Genomic DNA, 24,116 nt, shown 5'->3' on the forward strand with positions numbered 1-24,116 from the left:
TTATTTATACTTTATACATTTTCAATAATGTTGTGCTTAACGCTGGCAATAAATTGGAGGGAAACAAACTATATAGACCTTATGCTTTCCCACAGATTTTTCATGTGCTTTTCAAGTGTTTTCTTGGTTTCAGCAAGCCCATCAGTACATTACATGCAGCAAATACACTGTTTCCCTGTTTCACCTAAAACAAGGGACACCACTATCAAGGGGAATTAGCTCAAATGGTAGAGTGCTCGCTCAGCATGCGAGAGCTAGCCGGATCGATGCCTGCCTTCTCCAGTTACTTTATTTATACTTTATAAATTTTCAATAATTTTGTGCTTAACGCTGGCAATAAATTGGAGGGAAACAAACTATATAGACCTTATGCTTTTCCACAGATTTTTCATGTGCTTTTCAAGTGTTTTCTTGGTTTCAGCAAGCCCATCAGTACATTACATGCAGCAAATACACTGTTTCCATGTTTCACCTAAAACAAGGGACACTATCAAGGGGAATTAGCTCAAATGGTAGAGTGCTCGCTTAGAATGCGAGAGGTTGCAGGATAGATGCCTGCATTCTCCAGTTACATTATTTATACTTTATACATTTTCAATAATTTTGTGCTTAACGCTGGCAATAAATTGGAGGGAAACAAACTATATAGACCTTATGATTTTCCACAGATTTTTCATGTGCTTTTCAAGTGTTTTCTTGGTTTCATGTGTAATTAGAGCAGTACATGCAGCAAGCACATCAGTACATTACTTGCAGCAAATACACTGTTTCCCTGTTTCTCCTAAAACAAGTGACACTATCAAGGGGAATTAGCTCAAATGGTAGAGCGCTAGCTTAGCATGCGAGAGGTAGCAGGATCGATGCCTGCATTCTCCAGTTAATTTATTTATACTTTATAAATTTTCAATAATTTTGTGCTTAACGCTGGCAATAAATTGGAGGGAAACAAACTATATAGACCTTATGCTTTTCCACAGATTTTTCATGTGCTTTTCAAGTGTTTTCTTGGTTTCATGTGTAATTAGAGCAGTACATGCAGCAAGCCCATCAGTACATTACTTGCAGCAAATACACTGTTTCCCTGTTTCACCTAAAAGGTAGAAAGTTATGTAGGGGAATTAGCTCAAATAGTAGAGCGCTAGCATCATGATGACATCACAATGGGTTCATGATGACATCATCATGATGACATCACAATGGGTTCATGATGACATCATCACAATGGGTTCATGATGACATCATCATGACGACATCATAATGGGTTCATGATGATATCATCATGACAACATCATAATGGGTTCATGATGACATCATCATAATGGGTTAATGATGACATCATCATGATGTCATCGTAATGGGTTAATGAAGACATCATCATGATGTCATCGTAATGGGTTCATGATGACATCATCATGACGTCATCATAATGGGTTCATGATGACATCGTCATGATGACATCATAATGGGTGCATGATGACATAATAATGGGTTCATGATGACATCATCATGACGACATCATAATTAGTTCATGATGACATCATCATGACCACATCATAATGGGTTCGTGGTGACATCATCACAATGGGTTCATAATGACATCATCATAATGGGTTCATAATGACATCATCATGACAACATCATAATGGGTTCATGATGACATTATCATGACGACATCATAAAGGGTTCATGATGACATCATCATGACGACATCATAATGGGTTCATGATGACATCATCATGATGACATCATAATGGGTTCATGATGACATCATCATGGCAACATCATAATGGGTTCATGATGACATCATCATGACAACATCATAATGGGTTTATGATGACATCATCATGATGACATCACAATGTGTTCATGATGACATCATCATAATGGGTTCATGGTGACATCATCACGACAACATCATAATGGGTTCATGATGACATCATCATGAAACCATCATAATAGGTTCATGATGACATCATCATAATGGGTTCATGATGACATCATGATGACATCATAATGGGTTCATGATGACATCATCATGACAACATCATAATGGGTTCATGATGACGTCATCATGACAACATCATAATGGGTTCATCATGACATTATCATGACGACATCATAAAGGGTTCATGATGACATAATCATAATGGGTTCATGATGACATCATGACGACATCATAATGGGTTCATGATGACATCATCATGACGACATCATAATGGGTTCATGATGACATCATCATGACGACATCATAATGGGTTCATGATGACATCATCATGGTAACATCATAATGGTTTCATGATGACGACATCATAATGGGTTCATGATGACGACATCATAATGGGTTCATGATGACGACATCATAATGGGTTTATGATGACATCATCATGATGACATCACAATGTGTTCATGATGACATCATCATAGTGGGTTTATGATGACATCATCATGGCGACATCATAATGGGTTCATGATGACATCATCATGATGACATCATCACAATGGTCATCATGATGACCTTATGCTTTCCCACAGATTTTTCATGTGCTTTTCAAGTGTTTTCTTGGTTTCATGTGTAATTAGAGCAGTACATGCAGCAAGCCCATCAGTACATTTCTTGCAGCAAATACACTGTTTCCCAGTTTCAACTAAAAGGTAGAAAGTTATGTAGGGGAATTAGCTCAAATGGTAGAGCGCTCGCTTTGCATACGAGAGGCAGCGGGATCAATGCCCGCATTCTCCTGTTAATTATTTATACTTTATACATTTTCAATAATGTTGTGCTTAACGCTGGCAATAAATTGGAGGGAAACAAACTATATAGACCTTATGCTTTCCCACATATTTTTCATGTGCTTTTCAAGTGTTTTCTTGGTTTCAGCAAGCCCATCAGTACATTACATGCAGCAAATACACTGTTTCCCTGTTTCACCTAAAACAAGGGACACCACTATCAAGGGGAATTAACTCGGATGGTAGAGTGCTCGCTTAGCATGCGATAGGTAGCGGGATCGATGCCTGCATTCTCCAGTTACTTTATCTATACTTTATAAATTTTCAATAATTTTGTGCTTAACGCTGGCAATAAATTGGAGGGAAACCAACTATATAGACCTTATGCTTTTCCACAGATTTTTCATGTGCTTTTCAAGTGTTTTCTTGGTTTCATGTGTAATTAGAGCAGTACATGCAGCAAGCCATCAGTGCATTACTTGCAGCAAATACACTGTTTCCCTGTTTAACCTAAAAAGAAGAAAGGTATGTAGGAGAATTAGCTCAAATGGTAGAGCGCTCGCTTAGCATCAGGGGGAATTAGCTCAAATGGTAGAGTACTCGCTCAGCATGCGAGAGGTAGCCGGATCGATGCCTGCATTCTCCAGTTACTTTATTTATACTTTATAAATTTTCAATAATTTTGTGCTTAACGCTGGCAATAAATTGGAGGGAAACAAACTATATAGACCTTATGCTTTTCCACAGATTTTTCATGTGCTTTTCAAGTGTTTTCTTGGTTTCAGCAAGCCCATCAGTACATTACATGCAGCAAATACACTGTTTCCCTGTTTCACCTAAAACAAGGGACACTATCAAGGGGAATTAGCTCAAATGGTAGAGTGCTCGCTTAGCATGCGAGAGGTAGCAGGATCGATGCCTGCATTCTCCAGTTACATTATTTATACTTTATACATTTTCAATAATTTTGTGCTTAACGCTGGCAATAAATTGGAGGGAAACAAACTATATAGACCTTATGATTTTCCACAGATTTTTCATGTGCTTTTCAAGTGTTTTCTTGGTTTCATGTGTAATTAGAGCAGTACATGCAGCAAGCACATCAGTACATTACTTGCAGCAAATACACTGTTTCCCTGTTTCTCCTAAAACAAGTGACACTATCAAGGGGAATTAGCTCAAATGGTAGAGCGCTCGCTTAGCATGCGAGAAGTAGCAGGATCGATGCCTGCATTCTCCAGTTACTTTATTTATACTTTATAAATTTTCAATAATTTTGTGCTTAACGCTGGCAATAAATTGGAGGGAAACAAACTATATAGACCTTATGCTTTTCCACAGATTTTTCATGTGCTTTTCAAGTGTTTTCTTGGTTTCATGTGTAATTAGAGCAGTACATGCAGCAAGCCCATCAGTACATTACTTGCAGCAAATACACTGTTTCCCTGTTTCACCTAAAAGGTAGAAAGTTATGTAGGGGAATTAGCTCAAATAGTAGAGCGCTAGCATCATGATGACATCACAATGGGTTCATGATGACATCATCATGATGACATCACAATGGGTTCATGATGACATCATCACAATGGGTTCATGATGACATCATCATGACGACATCATAATGGGTTTATGATGCTATCATCATGACAACATCATAATGGGTTCATGATGACATCATCATAATGGGTTAATGATGACATCATCATGATGTTATTGTAATGGGTTAATGAAGACATCGTCATGATGACATCATAATGGGTGCATGATGACATAATAATGGGTTCATGATGACATCATCATGACGACATCATAATTAGTTCATGATGACATCATCATGACCACATCATAATGGGTTCGTGGTGACATCATCACAATGGGTTCATAATGACATCATCATAATGGGTTCATAATGACATCATCATGACAACATCATAATGGGTTCATGATGACATTATCATGACGACATCATAAAGGGTTCATGATGACATCATCATGACGACATCATAATGGGTTCATGATGACATCATCATGATGACATCATAATGGGTTCATGATGACATCATCATGGCAACATCATAATGGGTTCATGATGACATCATCATGACAACATCATAATGGGTTTATGATGACATCATCATGATGACATCACAATGTGTTCATGATGACATCATCATAATGGGTTCATGGTGACATCATCACGACGACATCATAATGGGTTCATGATGACATCATCATGAAACCATCATAATAGGTTCATGATGACATCATCATAATGGGTTCATGATGACATCATGATGACATCATAATGGGTTCATGATGACATCATCATGACAACATCATAATGGGTTCATGATGACGTCATCATGACAACATCATAATGGGTTCATCATGACATTATCATGACGACATCATAAAGGGTTCATGATGACATAATCATAATGGGTTCATGATAACATCATGACGACATCATAATGGGTTCATGATGACATCATCATGATGACATCATAATGGGTTCATGATGACATCATCATGACGACATCATAATGGGTTCATGATGACATCATCATGGTAACATCATAATGGTTTCATGATGACGACATCATAATGGGTTCATGATGACGACATCATAATGGGTTCATGATGACGACATCATAATGGGATTATGATGACATCATCATGATGACATCACAATGTGTTCATGATGACATCATCATAGTGGGTTTATGATGACATCATCATGGCGACATCATAATGGGTTCATGATGACATCATCATGATGACATCATCACAATGGTCATCATGATGACCTTATGCTTTCCCACAGATTTTTCATGTGCTTTTCAAGTGTTTTCTTGGTTTCATGTGTAATTAGAGCAGTACATGCAGCAAGCCCATCAGTACATTTCTTGCAGCAAATACACTGTTTCCCAGTTTCAACTAAAAGGTAGAAAGTTATGTAGGGGAATTAGCTCAAATGGTAGAGCGCTCGCTTTGCATGCGAGAGGCAGCGGGATCAATGGCCGCATTCTCCAGTTAATTATTTATACTTTATACATTTTCAATAATGTTGTGCTTAACGCTGGCAATAAATTGGAGGGAAACAAACTATATAGACCTTATGCTTTCCCACAGATTTTTCATGTGCTTTTCAAGTGTTTTCTTGGTTTCAGCAAGCCCATCAGTACATTACATGCAGCAAATACACTGTTTCCCTGTTTCACCTAAAACAAGGGACACCACTATCAAGGGGAATTAGCTCGGATGGTAGAGTGCTCGCTTAGCATGCGATAGGTAGCGGGATCGATGCCTGCATTCTCCAGTTACTTTATCTATACTTTATAAATTTTCAATAATTTTGTGCTTAACGCTGGCAATAAATTGGAGGGAAACCAACTATATAGACCTTATGCTTTTCCACAGATTTTTCATGTGCTTTTCAAGTGTTTTCTTGGTTTCATGTGTAATTAGAGCAGTACATGCAGCAAGCCATCAGTGCATTACTTGCAGCAAATACAGTTTCCCTGTTTAACCTAAAAAGAAGAAAGGTATGTAGGAGAATTAGCTCAAATGGTAGAGTGCTCGCTTAGCATCAAGGGGAATTAGCTCAAATGGTAGAGTGCTCGCTCAGCATGCGAGAGGTAGCCGGATCGATGCCTGCATTCTCCAGTTACTTTATTTATACTTTATAAATTTTCAATAATTTTGTGCTTAACGCTGGCAATAAATTGGAGGGAAACAAACTATATAGACCTTATGCTTTTCCACAGATTTTTCATGTGCTTTTCAAGTGTTTTCTTGGTTTCAGCAAGCCCATCAGTACATTACATGCAGCAAATACACTGTTTCCATGTTTCACCTAAAACAAGGGACACTATCAAGGGGAATTAGCTCAAATGGTAGAGTGCTCGCTTAGCATGCGAGTGGTAGCAGGATCGATGCCTGCGTTCTCCAGTTACATTATTTATACTTTATACATTTTCAATAATTTTGTGCTTAACGCTGGCAATAAATTGGAGGGAATCAAACTATATAGACCTTATGATTTTCCACAGATTTTTCATGTGCTTTTCAAGTGTTTTCTTGGTTTCATGTGTAATTAGAGCAGTACATGCAGCAAGCACATCAGTACATTACTTGCAGCAAATACACTGTTTCCCTGTTTCTCCTAAAACAAGTGACACTATCAAGGGGAATTAGCTCAAATGGTAGAGCGCTCGCTTAGCATGCGAGAGGTAGCAGGATCGATGCCTGCATTCTCCAGTTACTTTATTTATACTTTATAAATTTTCAATAGTTTTGTGCTTAACGCTGGCAATAAATTGGAGGGAAACAAACTATATAGACCTTATGCTTTTCCACAGATTTTTCATGTGCTTTTCAAGTGTTTTCTTGGTTTCATGTGTAATTAGAGCAGTACATGCAGCAAGCCCATCAGTACATTACTTGCAGCAAATACACTGTTTCCCTGTTTCACCTAAAAGGTAGAAAGTTATGTAGGGGAATTAGCTCAAATAGTAGAGCGCTAGCATCATGATGACATCACAATGGGTTCATGATGACATCATCATGATGACATCACAATGGGTTCATGATGACATCATCACAATGGGTTCATGATGACATCATCATGACGACATCATAATGGGTTCATGATGATATCATCATGACAACATCATAATGGGTTCATGATGACATCATCATAATGGGTTAATGATGACATCATCATGATGTCATCGTAATGGGTTAATGAAGACATCATCATGATGTCATCGTAATGGGTTCATGATGACATCATCATGACGTCATCATAATGGGTTCATGATGACATCATAATGGGTGCATGATGACATAATAATGGGTTCATGATGACATCATCATGACGACATCATAATTAGTTCATGATGACATCATCATGACCACATCATAATGGGTTCGTGGTGACATCATCACAATGGGTTCATAATGACATCATCATAATGGGTTCATAATGACATCATCATGACAACATCATAATGGGTTCATGATGACATTATCATGACGACATCATAAAGGGTTCATGATGACATCATCATGACGACATCATAATGGGTTCATGATGACATCATCATGATGACATCATAATGGGTTCATGATGACATCATCATGGCAACATCATAATGGGTTCATGATGACATCATCATGACAACATCATAATGGGTTTATGATGACATCATCATGATGACATCACAATGTGTTCATGATGACATCATCATAATGGGTTCATGGTGACATCATCACGACAACATCATAATGGGTTCATGATGACATCATCATGAAACCATCATAATAGGTTCATGATGACATCATCATAATGGGTTCATGATGACATCATGATGACATCATAATGGGTTCATGATGACATCATCATGACAACATCATAATGGGTTCATGATGACGTCATCATGACAACATCATAATGGGTTCATCATGACATTATCATGACGACATCATAAAGGGTTCATGATGACATAATCATAATGGGTTCATGATGACATCATGACGACATCATAATGGGTTCATGATGACATCATCATGACGACATCATAATGGGTTCATGATGACATCATCATGACGACATCATAATGGGTTCATGATGACATCATCATGGTAACATCATAATGGTTTCATGATGACGACATCATAATGGGTTCATGATGACGACATCATAATGGGTTCATGATGACGACATCATAATGGGTTTATGATGACATCATCATGATGACATCACAATGTGTTCATGATGACATCATCATAGTGGGTTTATGATGACATCATCATGGCGACATCATAATGGGTTCATGATGACATCATCATGATGACATCATCACAATGGTCATCATGATGACCTTATGCTTTCCCACAGATTTTTCATGTGCTTTTCAAGTGTTTTCTTGGTTTCATGTGTAATTAGAGCAGTACATGCAGCAAGCCCATCAGTACATTTCTTGCAGCAAATACACTGTTTCCCAGTTTCAACTAAAAGGTAGCAAGTTATGTAGGGGAATTAGCTCAAATGGTAGAGCGCTTGCTTTGCATGCGAGAGGCAGCGGGATCAATGCCCGCATTCTCCAGTTAATTATTTATACTTTATACATTTTCAATAATGTTGTGCTTAACGCTGGCAATAAATTGGAGGGAAACAAACTATATAGACCTTATGCTTTCCCACAGATTTTTCATGTGCTTTTCAAGTGTTTTCTTGGTTTCAGCAAGCCCATCAGTACATTACATGCAGCAAATACACTGTTTCCCTGTTTCACCTAAAACAAGGGACACCACTATCAAGGGGAGTTAGCTCGGATGGTAGAGTGCTCGCTTAGCATGCGATAGGTAGCGGGATCGATGCCTGCATTCTCCAGTTACTTTATCTATACTTTATAAATTTTCAATAATTTTGTGCTTAACGCTGGCAATAAATTGGAGGGAAACAAACTATATAGACCTTATGCTTTTCCACAGATTTTTCATGTGCTTTTCAAGTGTTTTCTTGGTTTCAGCAAGCCCATCAGTACATTACATGCAGCAAATACACTGTTTCCATGTTTCACCTAAAACGAGGGACACTATCAAGGGGAATTAGCTCAAATGGTAGAGTGCTCGCTTAGCATGCGAGAGGTAGCAGGATCGATGCCTGCATTCTCCAGTTACATTATTTATACTTTATACATTTTCAATAATTTTGTGCTTCACGCTGGCAATAAATTGGAGGGAAACAAACTATATAGACCTTATGATTTTCCACAGATTTTTCATGTGCTTTTCAAGTGTTTTCTTGGTTTCATGTGTAATTAGAGCAGTACATGCAGCAAGCACATCAGTACATTACTTGCAGCAAATACACTGTTTCCCTGTTTCTCCTAAAACAAGTGACACTATCAAGGGGAATTAGCTCAAATGGTAGAGCGCTCGCTTAGCATGCGAGAGGTAGCAGGATCGATGCCTGCATTCTCCAGTTGCTTTATTTATACTTTATAAATTTTCAATAATTTTGTGCTTAACGCTGGCAATAAATTGGAGGGAAACAAACTATATAGACCTTATGCTTTTCCACAGATTTTTCATGTGCTTTTCAAGTGTTTTCTTGGTTTCATGTGTAATTAGAGCAGTACATGCAGCAAGCCCATCAGTACATTACTTGCAGCAAATACACTGTTTCCCTGTTTCACCTAAAAGGTAGAAAGTTATGTAGGGGAATTAGCTCAAATAGTAGAGCGCTAGCATCATGATGACATCACAATGGGTTCATGATGACATCATCATGATGACATCACAATGGGTTCATGATGACATCATCACAATGGGTTCATGATGACATCATCATGACGACATCATAATGGGTTCATGATGATATCATCATGACAACATCATAATGGGTTCATGATGACATCATCATAATGGGTTAATGATGACATCATCATGATGTCATCGTAATGGGTTAATGAAGACATCATCATGATGTCATCGTAATGGGTTCATGATGACATCATCATGACGTCATCATAATGGGTTCATGATGACATCGTCATGATGACATCATAATGGGTGCATGATGACATAATAATGGGTTCATGATGACATCATCATGACGACATCATAATTAGTTCATGATGACATCATCATGACCACATCATAATGGGTTCGTGGTGACATCATCACAATGGGTTCATAATGACATCATCATGACAGCATCATAATGGGTTTATGATGACATCATCATGATGACATCACAATGTGTTCATGATGACATCATCATAATGGGTTCATGGTGACATCATCACGACGACATCATAATGGGTTCATGATGACATCATCATGAAACCATCATAATAGGTTCATGATGACATCATCATAATGGGTTCATGATGACATCATTATGACATCATAATGGGTTCATGATGACATCATCATGACAACATCATAATGGGTTCATGATGACGTCATCATGACAACATCATAATGGGTTCATGATGACATTATCATGACGACATCATAAAGGGTTCGTGATGACATAATCATAATGGGTTCATGATGACATCATGACGACATCATAATGGGTTCATGATGACATCATCATGACGACATCATAATGGGTTCATGATGACATCATCATGACGACATCATAATGGGTTCATGATGACATCATCATGGTAACATCATAATGGTTTCATGATGACGACATCATAATGGGTTCATGATGACGACATCATAATGGGTTCATGATGACGACATCATAATGGGTTTATGATGACATCATCATGATGACATCACAATGTGTTCATGATGACATCATCATAGTGGGTTTATGATGACATCATCATGGCGACATCATAATGGGTTCATGATGACATCATCATGATGACATCATCACAATGGTCATCATGATGACCTTATGCTTTCCCACAGATTTTTCATGTGCTTTTCAAGTGTTTTCTTGGTTTCATGTGTAATTAGAGCAGTACATGCAGCAAGCCCATCAGTACATTTCTTGCAGCAAATACACTGTTTCCCAGTTTCAACTAAAAGGTAGAAAGTTATGTAGGTTATGTTTATTTATACTTTATAAATTTTCAATAATTTTGTGCTTAACGCTGGCAATAAATTGGAGGGAAACAAACTATATAGACCTTATGCTTTTCCACAGATTTTTCATGTGCTTTTCAAGTGTTTTCTTGGTTTCAGCAAGCCCATCAGTACATTACATGCAGCAAATACACTGTTTCCATGTTTCACCTAAAACAAGGGACACTATCAAGGGGAATTAGCTCAAATGGTAGAGTGCTCGCTTAGAATGCGAGAGGTTGCAGGATAGATGCCTGCATTCTCCAGTTACATTATTTATACTTTATACATTTTCAATAATTTTGTGCTTAACGCTGGCAATAAATTGGAGGGAAACAAACTATATAGACCTTATGATTTTCCACAGATTTTTCATGTGCTTTTCAAGTGTTTTCTTGGTTTCATGTGTAATTAGAGCAGTACATGCAGCAAGCACATCAGTACATTACTTGCAGCAAATACACTGTTTCCCTGTTTCTCCTAAAACAAGTGACACTATCAAGGGGAATTAGCTCAAATGGTAGAGCGCTCGCTTAGCATGCGAGAGGTAGCAGGATCGATGCCTGCATTCTCCAGTTACTTTATTTATACTTTATAAATTTTCAATAATTTTGTGCTTAACGCTGGCAATAAATTGGAGGGAAACAAACTATATAGACCTTATGCTTTTCCACAGATTTTTCATGTGCTTTTCAAGTGTTTTCTTGGTTTCATGTGTAATTAGAGCAGTACATGCAGCAAGCCCATCAGTACATTACTTGCAGCAAATACACTGTTTCCCTGTTTCACCTAAAAGGTAGAAAGTTATGTAGGGGAATCAGCTCAAATAGTAGAGCGCTAGCATCATGATGACATCACAATGGGTTCATGATGACATCATCATGATGACATCACAATGGGTTCATGATGACATCATCACAATGGGTTCATGATGACATCATCATGACGACATCATAATGGGTTCATGATGATATCATCATGACAACATCATAATGGGTTCATGATGACATCATCATAATGGGTTAATGATGACATCATCATGATGTCATCGTAATGGGTTAATGAAGACATCATCATGATGTCATCGTAATGGGTTCATGATGACATCATCATGACGTCATCATAATGGGTTCATGATGACATCGTCATGATGACATCATAATGGGTGCATGATGACATAATAATGGGTTCATGATGACATCATCATGACGACATCATAATTAGTTCATGATGACATCATCATGACCACATCATAATGGGTTCGTGGTGACATCATCACAATGGGTTCATAATGACATCATCATAATGGGTTCATAATGACATCATCATGACAACATCATAATGGGTTCATGATGACATTATCATGACGACATCATAAAGGGTTCATGATGACATCATCATGACGACATCATAATGGGTTCATGATGACATCATCATGATGACATCATAATGGGTTCATGATGACATCATCATGGCAACATCATAATGGGTTCATGATGACATCATCATGACAACATCATAATGGGTTTATGATGACATCATCATGATGACATCACAATGTGTTCATGATGACATCATCATAATGGGTTCATGGTGACATCATCACGACAACATCATAATGGGTTCATGATGACATCATCATGAAACCATCATAATAGGTTCATGATGACATCATCATAATGGGTTCATGATGACATCATGATGACATCATAATGGGTTCATGATGACATCATCATGACAACATCATAATGGGTTCATGATGACATCATCATGACAACATCATAATGGGTTCATCATGACATTATCATGACGACATCATAAAGGGTTCATGATGACATAATCATAATGGGTTCATGATGACATCATGACGACATCATAATGGGTTCATGATGACATCATCATGACGACATCATAATGGGTTCATGATGACATCATCATGACGACATCATAATGGGTTCATGATGACATCATCATGGTAACATCATAATGGTTTCATGATGACGACATCATAATGGGTTCATGATGACGACATCATAATGGGTTCATGATGACGACATCATAATGGGTTTATGATGACATCATCATGATGACATCACAATGTGTTCATGATGACATCATCATAGTGGGTTTATGATGACATCATCATGGCGACATCATAATGGGTTCATGATGACATCATCATGATGACATCATCACAATGGTCATCATGATGACCTTATGCTTTCCCACAGATTTTTCATGTGCTTTTCAAGTGTTTTCTTGGTTTCATGTGTAATTAGAGCAGTACATGCAGCAAGCCCATCAGTACATTTCTTGCAGCAAATACACTGTTTCCCAGTTTCAACTAAAAGGTAGAAAGTTATGTAGGGGAATTAGCTCAAATGGTAGAGCGCTCGCTTTGCATGCGAGAGGCAGCGGGATCAATGCCCGCATTCTCCAGTTAATTATTTATACTTTATACATTTTCAATAATGTTGTGCTTAACGCTGGCAATAAATTGGAGGGAAACAAACTATATAGACCTTATGCTTTCCCACAGATTTTTCATGTGCTTTTCAAGTGTTTTCTTGGTTTCAGCAAGCCCATCAGTACATTACATGCAGCAAATACACTGTTTCCCTGTTTCACCTAAAACAAGGGACACCACTATCAAGGGGAATTAGCTCGGATGGTAGAGTGCTCGCTTAGCATGCGATAGGTAGCGGGATCGATGCCTGCATTCTCCAGTTACTTTATCTATACTTTATAAATTTTCAATAATTTTGTGCTTAACGCTGGCAATAAATTGGAGGGAAACCAACTATATAGACCTTATGCTTTTCCACAGATTTTTCATGTGCTTTTCAAGTGTTTTCTTGGTTTCAGCAAGCCCATCAGTACATTACATGCAGCAAATACACTGTTTCCATGTTTCACCTAAAACAAGGGACACTATCAAGGGGAATTAGCTCAAATGTTAGAGTGCTCGCTTAGCATGCGAGAGGTAGCAGGATCGATGCCTGCATTCTCCAGTTACATTATTTATACTTTATACATTTTCAATAATTTTGTGCTTAACGCTGGCAATAAATTGGAGGGAAACAAACTATATAGACCTTATGATTTTCCACAGATTTTTCATGTGCTTTTCAAGTGTTTTCTTGGTTTCATGTGTAATTAGAGCAGTACATGCAGCAAGCACATCAGTACATTACTTGCAGCAAATACACTGTTTCCCTGTTTCTCCTAAAACAAGTGACACTATCAAGGGGAATTAGCTCAAATGGTAGAGCGCTCGCTTAGCATGCGAGAGGTAGCAGGATCGATGCCTGCATTCTCCAGTTACTTTATTTATACTTTATAAATTTTCAATAATTTTGTGCTTAACGCTGGCAATAAATTGGAGGGAAACAAACTATATAGACCTTATGCTTTTCCACAGATTTTTCATGTGCTTTTCAAGTGTTTTCTTGGTTTCATGTGTAATTAGAGCAGTACATGCAGCAAGCCCATCAGTACATTACTTGCAGCAAATACACTGTTTCCCTGTTTCACCTAAAAGGTAGAAAGTTATGTAGGGGAATTAGCTCAAATAGTAGAGCGCTAGCATCATGATGACATCACAATGGGTTCATGATGACATCATCATGATGACATCACAATGGGTTCATGATATCATCACAATGGGTTCATGATGACATCATCATGACGACATCATAATGGGTTCATGATGATATCATCATGATGTCATCGTAATGGGTTCATGATGACATCATCATGACGTCATCATAATGGGTTCATGATGACATCGTCATGATGACATCATAATGGGTGCATGATGACATCATCATGACAACATCATAATGGGTTTATGATGACATCATCATGACCACATCATAATGGGTTCGTGGTGACATCATCACAATGGGTTCATAATGACATCATCATAATGGGTTCATAATGACATCATCATGACAACATCATAATGGGTTCATGATGACATTATCATGACGACATCATAAAGGGTTCATGATGACATCATCATGACGACATCATAATGGGTTCATGATGACATCATCATGATGACATCATAATGGGTTCATGATGACATCATCATGGCAACATCATAATGGGTTCATGATGACATCATCATGACAACATCATAATGGGTTTATGATGACATCATCATGATGACATCACAATGTGTTCATGATGACATCATCATAATGGGTTCATGGTGCCATCATCACGACGACTTCATAATGGGTTCATGATGACATCATCATGAAACCATCATAATAGGTTCATGATGACATCATCATAATGGGTTCATGATGACATCATGATGACATCATAATGGGTTCATGATGACATCATCATGACAACATCATAATGGGTTCATGATGACATCATCATGACAACATCATAATGGGTTCATGATGACATTATCATGAGGACATCATAAAGGGTTCGTGATGACATAATCATAATGGGTTCATGATGACATCATGACGACATCATAATGGGTTCATGATGACATCATCATGACGACATCATAATGGGTTCATGATGACATCATCATGACGACATCATAATGGGTTCATGATGACATCATCATGGTAACATCATAATGGTTTCATGATGACGACATCATAATGGGTTCATGATGACGACATCATAATGGGTTCATGATGACGACATCATAATGGGTTTATGATGACATCATCATGATGACATCACAATGTGTTCATGATGACATCATCATAGTGGGTTTATGATGACATCATCATGGCGACATCATAATGGGTTCATGATGACATCATCATGATGACATCATCACAATGGTCATCATGATGACCTTATGCTTTCCCACAGATTTTTCATGTGCTTTTCAAGTGTTTTCTTGGTTTCATGTGCAATTAGAGCAGTACATGCAGCAAGCCATCAGTGCATTACTTGCAGCAAATACAGTTTCCCTGTTTAACCTAAAAAGAAGAAAGGTATGTAGGAGAATTAGCTCAAATGGTAGAGTGCTCGCGTAGCATCAAGGGGAATTAGCTCAAATGGTAGAGTGCTCGCTCAGCATGCGAGAGGTAGCCGGATCGATGCCTGCATTCTCCAGTTACTTTATTTATACTTTATAAATTTTCAATAATTTTGTGCTTAACGCTGGCAATAAATTGGAGGGAAACAAACTATATAGACCTTATGCTTTTCCACAGATTTTTCATGTGCTTTTCAAGTGTTTTCTTGGTTTCAGCAAGCCCATCAGTACATTACATGCAGCAAATACACTGTTTCCATGTTTCACCTAAAACAAGGGACACTATCAAGGGGAATTAGCTCAAATGGTAGAGTGCTCGCTTAGCATGCGAGAGGTAGCAGGATCGATGCCTGCATTCTCCAGTTACATTATTTATACTTTATACATTTTCAATAATTTTGTGCTTAACGCTGGCAATAAATTGGAGGGAAACAAACTATATAGACCTTATGATTTTCCACAGATTTTTCATGTGCTTTTCAAGTGTTTTCTTGGTTTCATGTGTAATTAGAGCAGTACATGCAGCAAGCACATCAGTACATTACTTGCAGCAAATACACTGTTTCCCTGTTTCTCCTAAAACAAGTGACACTATCAAGGGGAATTAGCTCAAATGGTAGAGCGCTCGCTTAGCATGCGTGAGGTAGCAGGATCGATGCCTGCATTCTCCAGTTACTTTATTTATACTTTATAAATTTTCAATAGTTTTGTGCTTAACGCTGGCAATAAATTGGAGGGAAACAAACTATATAGACCTTATGCTTTTCCACAGATTTTTCATGTGCTTTTCAAGTGTTTTCTTGGTTTCAGCAAGCCCATCAGTACATTACATGCAGCAAATACACTGTTTCCATGTTTCACCTAAAACAAGGGACGCTATCAAGGGGAATTAGCTCAAATGGTAGAGTGCTCGCTTACCATGCGAGAGGTAGCAGGATCGATGCCTGCATTCTCCAGTTACATTATTTATACTTTATACATGTTCAATAATTTTGTGCTTAACGCTGGCAATAAATTGGAGGGAAACAAACTATATAGACCTTATGATTTTCCACAGATTTTTCATGTGCTTTTCAAGTGTTTTCTTGGTTTCATGTGTAATTAGAGCAGTACATGCAGCAAGCACATCAGTACATTACTTGCAGCAAATACACTGTTTCCCTGTTTCTCCTAAAACAAGTGACACTATCAAGGGGAATTAGCTCAAATGGTAGAGCGCTCGCTTAGCATGCGAGAGGTAGCAGGATCGATGCCTGCATTCTCCAGTTACTTTATTTATACTTTATAAATTTTCAATAATTTTGTGCTTAACGCTGGCAATAAATTGGAGGGAAACAAACTATATAGACCTTATGCTTTTCCACAGATTTTTCATGTGCTTTTCAAGTGTTTTCTTGGTTTCATGTGTAATTAGAGCAGTACATGCAGCAAGCCCATCAGTACATTACTTGCAGCAAATACACTGTTTCCCTGTTTCACCTAAAAGGTAGAAAGTTATGTAGGGGAATTAGCTCAAATAGTAGAGCGCTAGCATCATGATGACATCACAATGGGTTCATGATGACATCATCATGATGACATCACAATGGGTTCATGATGACATCATCACAATGGGTTCATGATGACATCATCATGACGACATCATAATGGGTTCATGATGATATCATCATGACAACATCATAATGGGTTCATGATGACATCATCATAATGGGTTAATGATGACATCATCATGATGTCATCGTAATGGGTTAATGAAGACATCATCATGATGTCATCGTAATGGGTTCATGATGACATCATCATGACGTCATCATAATGGGTTCATGATGACATCGTCATGATGACATCATAATGGGTGCATGATGACATAATAATGGGTTCATGATGACATCATCATGACGACATCATAATTAGTTCATGATGACATCATCATGACCACATCATAATGGGTTCGTGGTGACATCATCACAATGGGTTCATAATGACATCATCATAATGGGTTCATAATGACATCATCATGACAACATCATAATGGGTTCATGATGACATTATCATGACGACATCATAAAGGGTTCATGATGACATCATCATGACGACATCATAATGGGTTCATGATGACATCATCATGATGACATCATAATGGGTTCATGATGACATCATCATGGCAACATCATAATGGGTTCATGATGACATCATCATGACAACATCATAATGGGTTTATGATGACATCATCATGATGACATCACAATGTGTTCATGATGACATCATCATAATGGGTTCATGGTGACATCATCACGACGACATCATAATGGGTTCATGATGACATCATCATGAAACCATCATAATAGGTTCATGATGACATCATCATAATGGGTTCATGATGACATCATGATGACATCATAATGGGTTCATGATGACATCATCATGACAACATCATAATGGGTTCATGATGACGTCATCATGACAACATCATAATGGGTTCATCATGACATTATCATGACGACATCATAAAGGGTTCATGATGACATAATCATAATGGGTTCATGATGACATCATGACGACATCATAATGGGTTCATGATGACATCATCATGATGACATCATAATGGGTTCATGATGACATCATCATGACGACATCATAATGGGTTCATGATGACATCATCATGGTAACATCATAATGGTTTCATGATGACGACATCATAATGGGTTCATGATGACGACATCATAATGGGTTCATGATGACGACATCATAATGGGTTTATGATGACATCATCATGATGACATCACAATGTGTTCATGATGACATCATCATAGTGGGTTTATGATGACATCATCATGGCGACATCATAATGGGTTCATGATGACATCATCATGATGACATCATCACAATGGTCATCATGATGACCTTATGCTTTCCCACAGATTTTTCATGTGCTTTTCAAGTGTTTTCTTGGTTTCATGTGTAATTAGAGCAGTACATGCAGCAAGCACATCAGTACATTACTTGCAGCAAATACACTGTTTCCCTGTTTCTCCTAAAACAAGTGACACTATCAAGGGGAATTAGCTCAAATGGTAGAGCGCTCGCTTAGCATGCGAGAGGTAGCAGGATCGATGCCTGCATTCTCCAGTTACTTTATTTATACTTTATAAATTTTCAATAATTTTGTGCTTAACGCTGGCAATAAATTGGAGGGAAACAAACTATATAGACCTTATGCTTTTCCACAGATTTTTCATGTGCTTTTCAAGTGTTTTCTTGGTTTCATGTGTAATTAGAGCAGTACATGCAGCAAGCCCATCAGTACATTACTTGCAGCAAATACACTGTTTCCCTGTTTCACCTAAAAGGTAGAAAGTTATGTAGGGGAATTAGCTCAAATAGTAGAGCGCTAGCATCATGATGACATCACAATGGGTTCATGATGACATCATCATGATGACATCACAATGGGTTCATGATGACATCATCACAATGGGTTCATGATGACATCATCATGACGACATCATAATGGGTTCATGATGATATCATCATGACAACATCATAATGGGTTCATGATGACATCATCATAATGGGTTAATGATGACATCATCATGATGTCATCGTAATGGGTTAATGAAGACATCATCATGATGTCATCGTAATGGGTTCATGATGACATCATCATGACGTCATCATAATGGGTTCATGATGACATCGTCATGATGACATCATAATGGGTGCATGATGACATAATAATGGGTTCATGATGACATCATCATGACGACATCATAATTAGTTCATGATGACATCATCATGACCACATCATAATGGGTTCGTGGTGACATCATCACAATGGGTTCATAATGACATCATCATAATGGGTTCATAATGACATCATCATGACAACATCATAATGGGTTCATGATGACATTATCATGACGACATCATAAAGGGTTCATGATGACATCATCATGACGACATCATAATGGGTTCATGATGACATCATCATGATGACATCATAATGGGTTCATGATGACATCATCATGGCAACATCATAATGGGTTCATGATGACATCATCATGACAACATCATAATGGGTTTATGATGACATCATCATGATGACATCACAATGTGTTCATGATGACATCATCATAATGGGTTCATGGTGCCATCATCACGACGACTTCATAATGGGTTCATGATGACATCATCATGAAACCATCATAATAGGTTCATGATGACATCATCATAATGGGTTCATGATGACATCATGATGACATCATAATGGGTTCATGATGACATCATCATGACAACATCATAATGGGTTCATGATGACATCATCATGACAACATCATAATGGGTTCATCATGACATTATCATGACGACATCATAAAGGGTTTGTGATGACATAATCATAATGGGTTCATGATGACATCATGACGACATCATAATGGGTTCATGATGACATCATCATGACGACATCATAATGGGTTCATGATGACATCATCATGACGACATCATAATGGGTTCATGATGACATCATCATGGTAACATCATAATGGTTTCATGATGACGACATCATAATGGGTTCATGATGACGACATCATAATGGGTTCATGATGACGACATCATAATGGGTTTATGATGACATCATCATGATGACATCACAATGTGTTCATGATGACATCATCATAGTGGGTTTATGATGACATCATCATGGCGACATCATAATGGGTTCATGATGACATCATCATGATGACATCATCACAATGGTCATCATGATGACCTTATGCTTTCCCACAGATTTTTCATGTGCTTTTCAAGTGTTTTCTTGGTTTCATGTGTAATTAGAGCAGTACATGCAGCAAGCCCATCAGTACATTTCTTGCAGCAAATACACTGTTTCCCAGTTTCAACTAAAAGGTAGAAAGTTATGTAGGGGAATTAGCTCAAATGGTAGAGCGCTCGCTTTGCATGCGAGAGGCAGCGGGATCAATGCCCGCATTCTCCAGTTAATTATTTATACTTTATACATTTTCAATAATGTTGTGCTTAACGCTGGCAATAAATTGGAGGGAAACAAACTATATAGACCTTATGCTTTCCCACAGATTTTTCATGTGCTTTTCAAGTGTTTTCTTGGTTTCAGCAAGCCCATCAGTACATTACATGCAGCAAATACACTGTTTCCCTGTTTCACCTAAAACAAGGGACACCACTATCAAGGGGAATTAGCTCGGATGGTAGAGTGCTCGCTTAGCATGCGATAGGTAGCGGGATCGATGCCTGCATTCTCCAGTTACTTTATCTATACTTTATAAATTTTCAATAATTTTGTGCTTAACGCTGGCAATAAATTGGAGGGAAACCAACTATATAGACCTTATGCTTTTCCACAGATTTTTCATGTGCTTTTCAAGTGTTTTCTTGGTTTCAGCAAGCCCATCAGTACATTACATGCAGCAAATACACTGTTTCCATGTTTCACCTAAAACAAGGGACACTATCAAGGGGAATTAGCTCAAATGTTAGAGTGCTCGCTTAGCATGCGAGAGGTAGCAGGATCGATGCCTGCATTCTCCAGTTACATTATTTATACTTTATACATTTTCAATAATTTTGTGCTTAACGCTGGCAATAAATTGGAGGGAAACAAACTATATAGACCTTATGATTTTCCACAGATTTTTCATGTGCTTTTCAAGTGTTTTCTTGGTTTCATGTGTAATTAGAGCAGTACATGCAGCAAGCACATCAGTACATTACTTGCAGCAAATACACTGTTTCCCTGTTTCTCCTAAAACAAGTGACACTATCAAGGGGAATTAGCTCAAATGGTAGAGCGCTCGCTTAGCATGCGAGAGGTAGCAGGATCGATGCCTGCATTCTCCAGTTACTTTATTTATACTTTATAAATTTTCAATAATTTTGTGCTTAACGCTGGCAATAAATTGGAGGGAAACAAACTATATAGACCTTATGCTTTTCCACAGATTTTTCATGTGCTTTTCAAGTGTTTTCTTGGTTTCATGTGTAATTAGAGCAGTACATGCAGCAAGCCCATCAGTACATTACTTGCAGCAAATACACTGTTTCCCTGTTTCACCTAAAAGGTAGAAAGTTATGTAGGGGAATTAGCTCAAATAGTAGAGCGCTAGCATCATGATGACATCACAATGGGTTCATGATGACATCATCATGATGACATCACAATGGGTTCATGATATCATCACAATGGGTTCATGATGACATCATCATGACGACATCATAATGGGTTCATGATGATATCATCATGATGTCATCGTAATGGGTTCATGATGACATCATCATGACGTCATCATAATGGGTTCATGATGACATCGTCATGATGACATCATAATGGGTGCATGATGACATCATCATGACAACATCATAATGGGTTTATGATGACATCATCATGACCACATCATAATGGGTTCGTGGTGACATCATCACAATGGGTTCATAATGACATCATCATAATGGGTTCATAATGACATCATCATGACAACATCATAATGGGTTCATGATGACATTATCATGACGACATCATAAAGGGTTCATGATGACATCATCATGACGACATCATAATGGGTTCATGATGACATCATCATGATGACATCATAATGGGTTCATGATGACATCATCATGGCAACATCATAATGGGTTCATGATGACATCATCATGACAACATCATAATGGGTTTATGATGACATCATCATGATGACATCACAATGTGTTCATGATGACATCATCATAATGGGTTCATGGTGCCATCATCACGACGACTTCATAATGGGTTCATGATGACATCATCATGAAACCATCATAATAGGTTCATGATGACATCATCATAATGGGTTCATGATGACATCATGATGACATCATAATGGGTTCATGATGACATCATCATGACAACATCATAATGGGTTCATGATGACATCATCATGACAACATCATAATGGGTTCATGATGACATTATCATGAGGACATCATAAAGGGTTCGTGATGACATAATCATAATGGGTTCATGATGACATCATGACGACATCATAATGGGTTCATGATGACATCATCATGACGACATCATAATGGGTTCATGATGACATCATCATGACGACATCATAATGGGTTCATGATGACATCATCATGGTAACATCATAATGGTTTCATGATGACGACATCATAATGGGTTCATGATGACGACATCATAATGGGTTCATGATGACGACATCATAATGGGTTTATGATGACATCATCATGATGACATCACAATGTGTTCATGATGACATCATCATAGTGGGTTTATGATGACATCATCATGGCGACATCATAATGGGTTCATGATGACATCATCATGATGACATCATCACAATGGTCATCATGATGACCTTATGCTTTCCCACAGATTTTTCATGTGCTTTTCAAGTGTTTTCTTGGTTTCATGTGCAATTAGAGCAGTACATGCAGCAAGCCATCAGTGCATTACTTGCAGCAAATACAGTTTCCCTGTTTAACCTAAAAAGAAGAAAGGTATGTAGGAGAATTAGCTCAAATGGTAGAGTGCTCGCTTAACATCAAGGGGAATTAGCTCAAATGGTAGAGTGCTCGCTCAGCATGCGAGAGGTAGCCGGATCGATGCCTGCATTCTCCAGTTACTTTATTTATACTTTATAAATTTTCAATAATTTTGTGCTTAACGCTGGCAATAAATTGGAGGGAAACAAACTATATAGACCTTATGCTTTTCCACAGATTTTTCATG

General features: G+C 37.8%; 9 non-coding genes across 9 annotated transcripts; all 9 read left to right on the top strand.

Annotated features, from left to right (window-relative positions):
• The first annotated feature begins 6,917 nt into the window (after positions 1 to 6,917).
• TRNAA-AGC (transfer RNA alanine (anticodon AGC)) lies at positions 6,918 to 6,990 on the top strand. Its single transcript has one exon. It is a non-coding gene; the product is annotated as a tRNA-Ala (tRNA).
• Positions 6,991 to 9,648: 2,658 nt separating this feature from the next.
• On the top strand, positions 9,649 to 9,721 carry TRNAA-AGC (transfer RNA alanine (anticodon AGC)). Its single transcript has one exon. It is a non-coding gene; the product is annotated as a tRNA-Ala (tRNA).
• Positions 9,722 to 11,830: 2,109 nt separating this feature from the next.
• On the top strand, positions 11,831 to 11,903 carry TRNAA-AGC (transfer RNA alanine (anticodon AGC)). Its single transcript has one exon. It is a non-coding gene; the product is annotated as a tRNA-Ala (tRNA).
• A 1,791-nt stretch (positions 11,904 to 13,694) lies between these two features.
• TRNAA-UGC (transfer RNA alanine (anticodon UGC)) lies at positions 13,695 to 13,767 on the top strand. The gene has a single exon. It is a non-coding gene; the product is annotated as a tRNA-Ala (tRNA).
• An 808-nt stretch (positions 13,768 to 14,575) lies between these two features.
• TRNAA-AGC (transfer RNA alanine (anticodon AGC)) lies at positions 14,576 to 14,648 on the top strand. Its single transcript has one exon. It is a non-coding gene; the product is annotated as a tRNA-Ala (tRNA).
• Positions 14,649 to 17,543: 2,895 nt separating this feature from the next.
• Positions 17,544 to 17,616, top strand: TRNAA-AGC (transfer RNA alanine (anticodon AGC)). Its single transcript has one exon. It is a non-coding gene; the product is annotated as a tRNA-Ala (tRNA).
• A 1,791-nt stretch (positions 17,617 to 19,407) lies between these two features.
• TRNAA-AGC (transfer RNA alanine (anticodon AGC)) lies at positions 19,408 to 19,480 on the top strand. Its single transcript has one exon. It is a non-coding gene; the product is annotated as a tRNA-Ala (tRNA).
• Positions 19,481 to 21,271: 1,791 nt separating this feature from the next.
• Positions 21,272 to 21,344, top strand: TRNAA-UGC (transfer RNA alanine (anticodon UGC)). Its single transcript has one exon. It is a non-coding gene; the product is annotated as a tRNA-Ala (tRNA).
• An 808-nt stretch (positions 21,345 to 22,152) lies between these two features.
• On the top strand, positions 22,153 to 22,225 carry TRNAA-AGC (transfer RNA alanine (anticodon AGC)). Its single transcript has one exon. It is a non-coding gene; the product is annotated as a tRNA-Ala (tRNA).
• The last annotated feature ends 1,891 nt before the right edge of the window (positions 22,226 to 24,116 follow it).

Source organism: Sceloporus occidentalis, unplaced genomic scaffold (assembly GCF_023333645.1).
Source record: "Sceloporus occidentalis isolate IW3139 unplaced genomic scaffold, rSceOcc1.0.p SCAF_300, whole genome shotgun sequence".
NCBI lineage: Eukaryota > Metazoa > Chordata > Lepidosauria > Squamata > Phrynosomatidae > Sceloporus > Sceloporus occidentalis.